Consider the following 14776-nt stretch of genomic DNA (forward strand, 5'->3'; position numbering starts at 1 on the left):
GGTTCCGGTCCGTGTCTCGCCGGTGCCTGCCTAAGAGCACTTCCGAAGACCGGCGCAAAGTTCCCAGGCCGCAGGCCATGGACGCTTGATACTGCCTAAAACCGCTGTGTGTAACGATAGTCATTTTTAAAAAGAATAATAGAAATAATAAATAATAAATAAATAAATAATAGTAATAAAGAGGTCTCTTCGTGTCGGGTCTTTTTTGTGATTTCAAGTAAATTTTAGCAAATATTGTGGTATCCAGTTAGTCTCAACCTCCGATTCCAGACCTTCTGTTTGATAACAGAAATCTGACATGAAATTATAATTATCTTCAGCTAAAATTAGGAACTAATATGACATGCATACAGATATAATTTTTTAAATCAATATACACGATGATGCTTCAACTTTAAGGAAAAAATGAAGGGAGGTAATTTATAATAAAGTAATATTTTTCCCTATGAAATGCAGAAGATCAATGAAGTGATCAGATGCTTGCATCTATCTATGTAGAATCCCCTCAAATACATATTCAGATTATGTGCTTCATTGCTAACAAAATATCAGTTGTATAAGTAACAATCATAGCATAAAGCACAGTAAGATAGCTGGTGTGATTTTCCAAAATTGTGGCTAATTCTCCATAAAGTCCCAAACAAACAAAGCAGAATACACCCTCTGTGTACTATCCGTGGAGAATTCAATCTCTACCTAACAGATTTAAAACATATATTTTAGGGTTTATGTGTAAAAGGTACTAAGAGCATAAGGTAAGATCATTATTACAGCATGTCACCTACATGAATATTCCAGCAGAACTGTTGAAAGTCCTGTAAGAAGTATAACTACTGAACCCTTGTAAGGAACTGTCCCTTGCATTGTAGACTACATAGCATCCCTAGCCCTAGTCCAATAAAGACAAGTAATGCTCTTACCTTCTTCATCATTGTTACAAACAAAAAGCATACCCATAAATTTGTGAAATATTCATAGGTAAGCTGTAATAGTCTACTGTCACATTGCTATAATGATATACCTGAGACTAGGTAACTTATAAAGAAATGGGGTTTAATTGGCTCATGGTTCCCCACTCCCGGGGAGGCCTCAGGAAATGGATAATTGTGGCAGAAGGGGAAGGGGCAGTGCATATATCACATGGCTGGAGTAGGAGGGAGAGAGAGCGGGCAGGGAGGTGCCACATACTTTTAAAAACCCAGATCTCATGATAACTCAATCACTATACAGTGCCAAGGCAGAGATGGTGTCAAACCATTCACGAGAACTCTGCCCCATGATCCAATCACCTTCCACCAGGCCCTTCCTCCAACACTGGGGATTACAATTCGACCTGAGATTTAGGCAGGGACACAGATGCAAACCATATCATAAACTCACTCATATTTTTGTATGACTACTCTTACTATATATTTTAGTGTTGTACAAGCCTTAAGCATAAAGTTACTTGTATCTGAATTCATCTCTAAATAAGAGAGAGGAGAACATATATTAGTGGTTACTGCCTCTCATCAAAGAGTTGAAGTGTCATAGAAGGTACTAGTCTAAGTAATCTTGCAAAAAGTGTCTGTAAAAATCAAATAAAAAAGAAGTAACTATTTTTTATTATTGTTGATCTTGAGTGTTTTACTGATGATTTTCTTTTAAAATTTAAAGAAACAAATAACAAAAGTGACACACAGAAAAAGAATCAAAAAAAAAAAAAAAAAAGTGTGACTGGCCAAGCATGGTGATCACTTGAGTCCAGGAGTTTGAGACTAGCCTGGGCAACAAAGTGAGACAACATCTCTATAAGAACTTTAAAAATTAGTCTGGTATGGTGGTATGCACTTGTAGTCCTAGCTATTGAGGAAGCTAAGGCAGGAGGATCAGGATTGCTTGATCACAGGAGGCTGAGGCTGCATGAGCTGCAATCAGACCACTGCACTCCAGCCTGGGCAACAGAGTGAGATCCTGTCTCAAAAGAAAAAAAAAAAAAGCATGACAGATATATGAAAAAACTGAAAAGGTCTAACATAGTAAATGGAATAATTGGACTCCAACAAGACCATTGAGAAAATGAGACAGAAGCAAGAAGAGACTCTGTTAAAAAATTCTGGACAAAGCCACCACTGATTCAAGAGCACTGTTAATGCCAAACAGGACATACACAAAAAAATTCGTGATTTAGGAAAATTTCAGTAAAAATGCTGAAAGCAACTGATAAAAGGAAAAGCTTAAAAATAGCTTGAGAAACAAATCAAACTTTAACAGTAATATAAGCTGACTTCTCAAAAGAAACAATGGAAGCAAGAAAATAATGGAATAACATCTTTGATATGCTTTAAATAATCACAAATCCAGAATTTTACACAGTGAAAATACCCTTAAGAAATGAAGGCAAAATAAAGATGTTTTCAGATAAACAAAACTAATGTAAATTGTTTCCAGCAGACCCATGTCAAAAGAAATAGTAAAGAGGGTTCCTCAGGTTTAAAAACATGATGCTAGAGGAAATTCAGCATCATTTCATCTGGATTTTCTAAACCTGAAGAAGGCTCTTGCAGATAAATATGTAAGTAAAACTAGATAAATATTGACTATTCAAAACAGTAATAGTAATGCCTTCTAAAATCTAAAATATAGAGAGAATTCGGGGGTTGAGAGGCTGACAAAGAGAGTTTAAAACTGTAATGTTCGGCTGGGCACAGTGGCTCACGCCTATAATCCCAGCACTTTGGGAGGCCAAGGCGGGTGGATCATGAGGTCAAGAGATCGAGACCATCCTGGTCAACACGGTGAAACCCTGTCTCTACTAAAAATACAAAAATTAGCTGAGCACGGTGGTGCATGCTTGTAGTCCCAGCTACTCCGGAGGCTGAGGCAGGAGAATTGCTTGAACCCAGGAGGCGAAGGTTGCGGTGAGCCGAGATTGCACCATTGCACTCCATCCTGGGTAACAAGAGTGAAACTCTGTGTTAAAAAAAAAACAAAAAAACAAAAAACAAAACAAAACAAAAAACAAAACAACAAAAAACAACTATAATGTTCTTCCATTGTCCAGGCAGTGGTAAAATCATGAATTTATGGTAGCAAATCAAGGTTGCATATTGCCATCATTTAGGTAATCACTAAAGGAATTATGAAATAGTGTACAACTAACAACTAAGAAAAGTAAGAAATTGAATAATGAAAAATACTTATTAAATCTAAAAAAAGGAAAATATGGAAAATAAAACTCAAAAGATAGCTGGGTAGCAATATTAATATCAGAAAATATAGCTATTAACCAAGAAGTATTATAATAATACAGACAGATAAATAGGGGCATTTCATAATGATAAAAGGGTCACGACAGCAGAAAACTATAAGAATTCTAAATGTTTATTTGCTTAATAACCAGCCTCAAAATATATAAATTTTAAAATTCAACAACTTAAAGGAAAAAGTCACAACCACATTAATATAACAAGCAGTCAAAAAAAAAATTAGTAGGCAGAAAATATTCCAGGTCAATAAGACTTGGAAAACATAATTTATAAATTTGAGCTCATTGATATACATAGATCTCTACCCCCTCCAAAACTTCAGAATATGCATTCTTCAAGTGCATATGTAATTTAAAAACTTAACCCTAAGTGGATCCTAAAGTAAGCCTCACCAAATTCAAAAATTGAAATCATAAAGAGCATGGTCTCTATCTAAAGAGGAATTAAAATAGGAATTAATTCTCTGAGTATGAGATTCTAACCAAAAAAAAATAAAAAAAAAAAAGTAGAAGAATTTAAGAAGAAGACTAAAAAATCCCTTAGCTAATTAATTGGAATTTAAGCAACACAATTCTAAATAACCAGGCATGAAACTAGAAATTACAATGAATATTAGAGAGTTTTGAACTGAGTGATAATAAAAATAGAATACAACAATTCATGCAGGATTCAACACATGTGGTCTCATTCTTAAAGCAAAGTAATACCATTATATGTGAATATTAGAAATGGAAAAAGATTAAAAATTACTTAAGTATCAATCTCAAGAAGCTGAAAAACAAATTAAATCAAAGAAGCAGAGAAATAAAAATAATAAAGAGTAGACACCAATGAAATAGGAGGAAAATGCAATAGAGAAAATTAAGCCAAAATCTAACTCTGCAAACTAATAAAACTGACAGATCTTTAGCAAGGCTGATCAAGGCAGGGGGACAGGCCAAACAACCAATATAAGGAATGAAAAATATCAGTACTATTTATCAGACATTAAATAGAACCATTGCAAAATGAAAAATTATTAAGAATTTCAGGACAGCAACAGCAGAGTATTAAACGAAGCATGGAGTTATGCTAAGAGCGGGGTTCTGTGCAACTGCACAGGTTGCATGCCTTTGAAGCTGACTCTTCTTGTATCCACCTGCTATGGTTTGAATGTCTGTCCTCTCCAAAACTCATGTTGAAATTTAATTGCCATTGTAATAGTATCAAGAGGTGAGCCCTTTAAAAGTTGATTAGGCTACCAGGGCTTTGCCCTCATGGGAGGACTTAATACCTTTAAAAGGGAGCTTTGGAAAGTGAGTTCTGTCTTTCTTTGCTCTTCTACTCTTCTGCCATATGAGGAACAATGTTTTATTCCTCCTGGAGGATGCAGCACTCACGGCACTGTCTTGGAAGCCGAGGCTGGGCCCTCATCAGAAACTAAACCTGCTGGCATCTTGATGTTGGACTTCCCAGCCTGCAGAACTATAAGAAATAAATTTCTGTTCTCTACAAATTATTCTGTTTTAACTATTCTGTTATAGCAGCACTAAATGTTCTAACATACCACCAAAAGGCCAGGAGTTTATGGATTTTTTGAAATTTGTATTTATTTACTTAGTAGAGACAAGGTTTTGCTATGTTGGCAAGGCTGGTCTTGAACTCCTGGCCTCAAGTGTTCCACCAACCTCCACCCCGCAAAGTGCTGAGATTACAAGCATGAACCAACATACCTGGGTGGCCAAGAGTCTATGAATTCTAGTATAGAATGACTGGAATCTCTAAGTTAAAAACCATACTTTTCATGCATCAACCTGAAGAACCTGCTTCAGTGCGTTCAATGAAGACTGAAATATTTAGAAAAACGGTCTGTGTTCAAACATATCTCCTTAACCAAGGAATCTATGTCTACCTTACTAGTTGTTGAGAATGGATGGGTTCTCCCAGGCTGTCACATATGTGTAGGAAGTCCAAGGAGGGTTCCTACTAGACATCATACGAACTGGAGAAAGCAATCTGTGGCCATGCATTCTTCCTGGTATCAGTCCTTTGGGCCCCTAAACAGCAGAAACCATACTCTTGGAAGGTAGGTAGAAGACTGAACCTTTAACAAATATATAGGCACTATGTAAATGATTTGAAGTGGGCCCTACACAACGAGATAGTGCTTCTTGCGCTATCACTAAGAACTCCAATAATCTCTTGAGGGATGCTTACAAAAATGCAGTGTATAAAATTTATTTGAATATATGCTATCCTTGAAATAGGGTTAAGCCTATCTGGAAAAAAACCCTTGGAATATGAAATAAGATTCTGAAATGTGCAAAACAGAACTCAGGATTTGAATGGATCTCTCACCTGAACCAACCAGATATCTGCAGATAGGAAGTTCTGCTTGTGCAATGACACTGCCTGTAAGGTGATTATTTCCCAGTGGAAGTCGAGGCAGACCTTTAACTTGGCAGCTGGAGCTTGGTATATTAAATGTCCTTGTGAGTGAATATAGCAGGTACCTCATTACACCTAGGACTAAGTATTCTGCTTGAAATGACAGTATCCTCATTGTGAAAATAAAGCACTGTTTCCAGATCCAAGCCAAGAAGGCATTACTGATAATCCAGGAGACAAGAGCGTGGTCCTCTCAGTAGATGAAATATTATGGATGGTAGTCAGGATAAACTAACTGCGGTAACAAATCTTCAACCTTCACTGGATTAGGATAACGTAAGTTTATGCCTCTTTTATGTGATAGTAGAGCCAAGTGTTTGGTGAGAGAGTATGGCATATTGTATTTTTAAAGATGATCATGACAATGCCATTAATACCTTATGTTCTTTTACAATGTGACTTTACTACTCCTCCATCAAATATGCAGTTTACATTTGCCTTGAATAAAGGAAGGCCCTGTGACTATTTTGATCAATATAATGTGGTGGAAATGATGTTGTACCACTCCAGGCGTAGTCTTAACTGCGTCCAGTTCTTAATTCTTGGAATGTACATTTATGGGGTTGTTCCTCTTGGAACCCAACCACCAGGCTAAGAGAATTTCACGTCACATGGAGAAGCCATGTGTAAGCCCTCCAGTTGACAGCCCCATTGGGTTTTGAGCACATAGCCAGCATCATCGGCTCTCCATGTGAGTGGACCTTCTTGGTCATTCATCCAGTTGAGCCATCAGATGACTGTAGTCACCCGTACTATCTAATAAGTGCCCTCAATTGCAGGAGAGATCTCAAGCAAGAGCCACTGGCTGAGCCCAGTCAACTCATAGAGTCATAAGATATAATAAAATATTGTTGTATAAGCCACTAACTTTTGGGGTGGTTTATTATGCAGCATTAGATAACCAGAACAAAGGCCCTTCGTGTGGTAGTTCAGGCACCTAATAACATTCTTGTGACTCAGCTACTTTTGAAACATGGTAACCAAAGTTAGCATAGAAAGGGATATGAGGAATACGGAAGATTATACAAAGAGTTATACAGTATGGTCTGGAAGAAAGTACATTATTTCTATCCACCTTGCACGGATTAAAACTAAGTCATACTACCCTACCACAACTGCAGAGAAGCTGGGAAATAGGCTGTGTGCCTAAGAAGGAAAAATAAATGGTTGATGAAGACATTGCATTTTCTCCACTAAAATATCACCTTAAAAGATTTATCTCTCCAGTAAGAAGCCATACAGAACTTTGACACACAAAATTTAACTTAAAATGGGTCAGTAACCTAAATGTAAAGCTTAACAAAGGAAAACTTCTAGAAGAAAACATAGGAGAAAATCTTTGTTAATCTTGGGTTAGGCAAAGATTTCTGAAACAAGACACTAAATAGAAAATCTGTAAGATGAAAAACTGATGAATTACACTTGATGAAAATTTAAAACTTTTGCTCTCCCAAAGACACCATTAAGTGAATGAAAATCAAGCCACAAGCCTGAGAAAGTGTTTGCAATTCATATATAATAAAAGGCTTGTATCAAGAACATATAAATAAATTCTAAAACTTAAAAATAAAAACACAAATAACCCAAGTTTAAAAAATGAGCAAAAGATTTGAATAGATACCTCACCAAAGAAGATATGTGGATGAAGGATAAGTACATACAACTATGCTCAATTTAATTTGTCATAAATGCAAATTTAAATCACAATGAAATATCACTATATATCTATAATACTTATAACAGCTGGAAAAAAAATTTTTTTTGAGACAGGGTCTCACTCTGTCACCAGGCTGGAGTGCACTGGCACTATCTTGGCTTACGGCAACCTCTGCCTCCTGGGTTCCAGCGATTCTCCCAACTCAACCTTCTAGCTGCTCGGATTACAGGCACGTGCCACCATGCCTGGCTAATTTTTGCATTTTTAGTAGAGACGGGGTTTCACCATGTTAGTCTGGTTGGTTTTAAATGATCTGCCTGCCTCAGCCTCCCAGATTGCTGGAATTACAAGTGTTAAGTCATTGCACCTGGCCGATGGCTGAAATTTTAAAATCTGATCATTCCAAGTATAAGGAAGACATGGAACAACCTAAACTCTCACATACCACTGTTAGGAACGTAAAATTGTACAATATTTTGTAATGCAGTATGATGGTTTCTTAAAAAGTTGAACATACATCTACAATATAACCATACATTCCAACGGCAGACATTTACCCAAGAGAAAGGCAAGCATGCATCCAAATTTGTTTGCTAATGTTTATAGCATTATGTTTAATAGTGCCAAACTAGAAATAATCCAAATGCCCATCAACATGTGTCTGAAAGGGATAAACCTATTCTGGTACTGCCACACAGTAGAATACTACTCAGCAATAAAAGAAAGAAACCAATAATATACATAATAATATGATTAAATCCCAAAATAATTATAATGAATGAAAAATGTCAGTCAAAAAAGACCGCAGAGTGTACGCTTCTATTTATACAAAATTCTGAAGGGTCTGATTCAAGATGGCTGACTAGAAGCAGCTAGTTCATGCCTCTCTCACAGGAAAGAAATGAAGTTGCAAGTAAATACCAACGCTTCAAGTGCATTTTATCAATCCATTCTCACACTGCTATAAAGGTACTACCTGAGACTGGGTAATTTATAAAGGAAAGAGGTTTAATTGATTCATAGTTCTGCATGGCTGGAGAAGCCTCAGGAAACTTACGATTATGGTGGAAGGTGAAAGAGAAGCAAGTACTTCTTCACAAAGTGGCAGGAGAGAGTGCACAGAGGAAAGTGTCACTTTTCACCCATCAAATCTCATGAGAACACTCTCACTGTCATGAGAACAGCATGGAGGAAATCACCCCCATGATCTAGTTACCTCAAGTCCCTCCCTCAACATGAAGGAATTATACTTCAAGATGAGATTTGGGTGGGGACACAGAGCCAAACCATATCATGCATCGCTTAAGAAATCACTCTGGGAATCATGAAGGAAGCGACCAGACCCATGAAGAGCAAAAAGGACTGAAGCCAGGTAACTGCCTACCCAGGACTGTCAGGAACCTGGAAGAAGCTCCCTAACTGAGGGAAAGGATGAGGAATTGAGGGTCTCCAGGGGATCCACACTTCTGCCATGGGCTTTTACAACCCTGGACACAGAAGAGACCCTCCTTGACCACCCCTAGGCCTCTAGACGAACTAAGAGAGCCTCCTGGAATCTGTGCAGGGACACTACTCCAGCTCACATGGAACCCCACAGGCATTTGATCTCTGGGCAACCCAGTGCCAGCTACCCCTACCCCACTAATAAGAGAAACAAGGTTCTTTTGCACACCCTGTAATAGATGCTAAAGCTGCAAAACTGGGGAGTGGCCAGACTGCATACTACATTTTCTCCAACTCTACTGCTCCTTGTCAGTCAGGGCTTGCTGGCTTAGGCTACCTGCACAGCCACCCTGCCCCTGCCTGAACATTGCAGTCGGAGTTCTCCATTCCGCTGGGTACAAAACTCCCAGATACAGCCTACAAGCCCTTTGTATGGCCATTGTTGTTGCCTCTGCCCCTGCTACCCCCAAGCAAGGAAGGGCCAAGAAGTCTGGGATCTTCTGTGTGTCTCCAGCATGAACATAACAGCTGAGAAATGGAGGAACAGTGGGCATACTGCACACCCCATAACTCTTCGTCTCTGCTGCTGCCAAATGGGGCTTGCTACCTTCCGTCCCCCAGTGCACATATGCAGCCCGTGCCTGGACTCAGTGGTCACAGCTCTGTGCTCATCTGAGTGCATAACTCCCAGAGGTAGCTGACAGGACCTTTTCAATCACAGCTGCCATTTCCTTCCCCTCTGCTGCTCCCAGGCTAAGAACAAATGAGGAGATAGGCCACTTTTATATGCCACAGCTGAGATGCAAAGGAACAATAAGTAGGCTACATAACCCGAGACTCTTCACCTCTGCTGCTCCCCATCAAATGGAGCTCACTGTCTTCCAGCCCCCATTTCAACTTTCTTACCCCTGCTTGGGCATCTGGCTGCAGCTCAGTTCTTCTGCAAGCTCAATTTTCTGAGGCCAGCAACAAGCTTCGGGCAGTTTCCACGAAGCCTCTGCCACTACCACGGCCTCTGCCACTACCAGTCCCAGGGCAGCACAAGAATGAGAAACATTGGCACCTTTGTGTGCCCCCAACAGTGAAATCCAATGTCACTTATATAGGAGGGAAGTGTGAGTGTGTCACATACCCACAGCTGCCAGTCTGCATTGCTCCAGCTGAGGGGTCCCAGCTGCTCTATCTCTGCCTGAACATTTCAGCTGCAGTCCAGAGCTCTCCTGAGAACACGATCCCCACAGATCTGTGATCTTCTCTTGGGGTCCCACTGCCTGGGTGTTCTGCCTGCCCCAACCTGAGAGTTTTGCAGGTGACCCAGGGACCAGTCCACCCCTCCCTATCACAACCAGCACCTGAACTCTGGGCTAGCCCGACTCTTGTCCAGTCCCATCAGGACTCATACACTCACATACATTACAGTTGGTCATCTAGGAGCCTGGGAATTGAGGAAACACCTAGCCTATTTCAACACAGTGGGCACCTGATCAGCTTCAAAGGGCAAGAGATTGGCTTGACACAATCAGCCGACACCACCACAACCACCACCCTCCTGCACGGGTCCAAAGGTGGAGCCCCCACCTCTACACAAAGCAGCAACATTACCACACCAGAGACCAGGTGAGCCATAAAGCTATCTGTATCAGGCTGAGTGAGGAGCTACTGGCCTGAAGCCACTCCCTTGGAGAGTCGCAAAAGGGCTGTCAACCACATTGTGGTCCAGAGATAGACTTTAGCATGTGTATGAACAGGAAGTCATGAGCCCCAGGATGGGGTTATGATAGGGAACAGATCAGATTCCCATCTATCTAGGATGTGGAGCCGGTGCAGTCCTCTCACCACCTGCAGAGACCTCAGCACATTTCACCAGGAGCTCCTCCCAGCCATCCTCATCAGGGCTGGTGCCTATTTGCTACTGGGGAATTGTGGGCAAGCCAGGAGGTCCAGTTCCCAGCTGTCTCCACCCCTTCCCCCACCACCTTTATTACAGAACAGGAAACTCAGGACATCTGGCACTCCACTGTCCAGTCTATCACCTGAAACAACAGAGAATACCTCACGGGAAACAAAGATCAGTACATAGCCATCTACTTGTGCCACAGCTGACTTTTACCCACAAGCGCCGTCTACTGGCCAGTAAATGGAACTGCATAGCTCAATATGAAACTTACAGACAGAAGTGCAGAGGAGCTACAGAAACAAAGCCCCAAGGGACTACACGACACACTCTACGGTCACACTCCCTAAAGAGGCTGGAGAAGGAGAGAAAAACATTCTAACTGAATGAAATGATTCCAAAAGTTAGAAGTGGCAGCCTCTCCAGATGAGAAAGAACAAGCATAAACATTCTGACACCATGAGAAATCTGAATGTTGTGACAGCATCGAAGGATCACACTAGCTCTCCAGCAATGGCGCCTAACCAAAATGGAAATTCAGAAATCAAAGATAAAGAATGGATTCAAAGGAAGTATTAATTCATATCTTACAATTCAATTCAAAGTATGGATTGCATGAAAGCTCAATAAGATCCAAGACAAGGTCAAAAATCAACACAAAGAAACTACAAAAACGATCCAGAAAATGAAGGCAGATGTTTTTAAAAATCAACAAGAAACTTCTGGAATTGAAAAATTCACTTAAGTAATTTCAAAATATAGTTGAAAGCTTTATCAATAGACTAGACCAGGCAAAGGAAACAATTTCAGAGCTCAGACACCAGTCTTTTGAACTAACCTAGTTAGACAAAAGTAAAGAAAAAAGAAATTAAAAATTAGTTAGGCATGGTGGTGCATGCTTGTGGTCCCAACTGCCTGTGGGGCTGAGGTTGGAGGATTGCTTGAACCTGGGAGTTTGAAGAGGCTGCAGTGACTAATGCACTATATCCTGGATGACACTGGAAGACCCTGTCTCAAAAAAAGAGAGAAAAGAGAAAAAAGAATTTTTAAAAACAATAAAAAGGCTTAGAGAAATATGGGTTTATGTGATGTGACCAAACCTGTGAATTATTACTAAGGCTAAGAGAGAAGAAGAAAAATTAAACAACTCAGAAAACATATTTGAAGGAATAATTCAGAAAAATTCCTGTAATCTTGCTAGAGAGGTAGATATCCAGATACAAGAAATCCAGAGAACACCTGCACGATACTACACAAAACAAACATCACCAAGGCATACAGTCACCAGAATATCCAAGGTCAACACTAAAGAAAATAATCTTAAAGGCAGTTATAGAAAAAGCCCAAATCACCTGCAAAGGAAAACCTATTAGACTAACAGACAGACTAGTAGACAGACTTCTCAGCAGAAATCCTATAAGCCAGAAAAGACTGGGGGCCTATTTCTAACCTCCTTAAAGAAAAAAATGCCCACCGAGAATTTTATATACTGACAAACTTTATAAGTGAAGAAGAAATAAAATCTAACTCAGATAAGCAACTGCTAAGATAATTTGTCACCACTAGACTGGTCCTACAAGAAATGCTTAAAGAAATTCTCAATATGGAAATGCAAGGATGATACTCACCATCAGAAAAGGAAACGTAAGTGCAAAGCTCACAGATCCTATAAAGCAACTACACAACAGAAGCTCCAAAGCAACCAGCTAACAACACCATGTCAGGAAGAAAACCTCACATATCAATATTAACCTTGAATACAAATGACCTAAATGCTCCCACTTAAAAGATATAGAGTGGTAATTTTGATTAAAAAAAAAAGACCCAGCCATCTGCTGCCTACAAGAGACCAAAGTACTGACTAAAGACATATTTAGACTCAAAAGTAAAAGGATGGAAAAGATACATCTTGCAAACAGCAAAGAAAAGCAAGTAGGAATAGCCATTCTTAAATCAGATAAAACAACTTTAAATCAACCCCAGTAAAAAAAGGACAAAGAAGAAATATTTAACTATCCTAAATATAGATGCACCCAACACTAGAGAACCCACATTCATCAAATAAATACTACCAGACCAATGAAAAACAGAGTGATAGCAATACAATAATAATGAGGAACTTCAATCCTCTCACTGACATTACTAGATCATCAAAGCAGAAAGTCAACAAAGAAACTCTGGATTTAAACTGGACTACGGTTTGTAGTCCAACTGGATCTAAGAGACATCTAGAGAACATTCTACCCCAAACTACAAAATATATACATCCTTAGGTACACATAATGATTTTCAGACAAAGATAGAGAATCGTTTGCCAGCAGATTTGTAAAAAAAAAAAAAAAAAAAAAAAAAAAAAAAGAATATATACATCCTTTTTACCTGTGCATGAAATATTCTCCAAAACTGACCATATGCTTGGCCATAAGGCAAGTCTCAATGTACTTTAAAAAATCAAAATTATATAAAATATCTTCTGAGACCCCTGAGAAATAAAATTAGAAATTAAAACCAAGAGAAACTCTCAAAACTATGCAAGTATATAGAAAATTTAAAAAATCCTGAATGACTTTTAGGTAAATAGTAAAATAATGGCAGGAATAAAAAAATTCTTTAAAATGACTGAAAACAGAGACACAACATACCCAAACCTCTGGGATATAGCAAAGGCAGTATCCAGAGGAGAGTTTATAATATTAAATGCCTACATAAAAAAGATGCAAAAAATCTCAAATTAGCAACCTAATTAAACAAGCATGAGAAAACCAAACCTAAAATTAGCAGACAAAAAGCAATAACAAAGATCAGCAAAACTAAATGAGTTTGAGACCAAAAAAAGATACAAAGGATGAATAAAATGAAAGAGTTGGTTCTTTGAAAGGAAAAACAGAATTGACAGACTGCTAGCTAGACTAAGGAAAAGAGAGAAGATCCAAATAAGTATAATTAGATCTTAGGATGACATCACAACTGATACCAGAGAATACAAAAGATCGTTAGATACTACTATCAGCACATTTATGCACATAAACTACAAAACATAGAGGAAACTGATAAATTACTGGAAAGAGGCCAGGTGCAGTGGCTCACACCTGTAATCCCAGCACTTTGGGAGGCTGAGGTGGGCAAATCATGAGGTCAGGAGTTCAACACCAGACTGGTCAACATGGTGAAACCCCGTCTCTACTAAAAAATACAAAAATTAGCTGGACATGGTGGCTTGTGCCTGTAACCTAGGCTACTTGGAAGGCTGAGGTAAGAGAATTGTTTGAACCAGGACCCTAGAGGCAAAGGTTGCAGTGAGCCAAGATTGCACCACTGCACTCCAGCCTGGGCTACAGAGCAAGATTCCATCTCAAAAAAAAAAAAAAAAAAAAAAAAAAAAAAAAAAATTCTGGAACGATACAACCTCCTAAGATTGAACCAGGAAGAAATAGAAACCCTGAACAATACCAATAACAAGTAATGAAATTGAATCAGTAGTTAAAAATCTCCCCTCAAAAAAAAATTTTTTTTTAATAAAAATTAAATTTAAAAAGCCCAGGACCAGCTGGATTCAGAATCGAATTTTACCAGAAGCACAAAGAAGAGCTGGCTCCAATCTTACTAAAACTCTTCCAAAAATTTAAGGAGTAGAGATCTCTTCCTAACTCATTCTACAAATCCAGTATCATTCTGATAACAAAATCAGGCGAGGACACAACAAAAAAGAAAACTATAGGCCAATATTCATGATGAACATAGATACAGAAATCCTCATCAACAAAATACTAGCAAACTGAATCCAACAGCACATTAAAAGATGATTCACAATGATCAAGTGGACTTTCTTTCAGGAATGCAAAGATGGTTTGACATACATAAATCAATAAATGTGATTCACCACATAAACAGAACTAAGAACAAAAACCATTAAGATCATCTCAATACATACAGAAAAAGCATTCAACAAAATTCAACATTTATCCATGATTTAAAAAAAACCCTCAACAAACTGGGTATAGGTAGAACATACCTCAAAATATAAAAGCCATCTACAACAGTCCCACAGCCTATATCATACTGAATGGGAAACAATGTAAAGCATTTCTTCTTAGAGCTGGAACAAGA

Source organism: Saimiri boliviensis, chromosome 2 (genome assembly GCF_048565385.1).
Source record: "Saimiri boliviensis isolate mSaiBol1 chromosome 2, mSaiBol1.pri, whole genome shotgun sequence".
NCBI lineage: Eukaryota > Metazoa > Chordata > Mammalia > Primates > Cebidae > Saimiri > Saimiri boliviensis.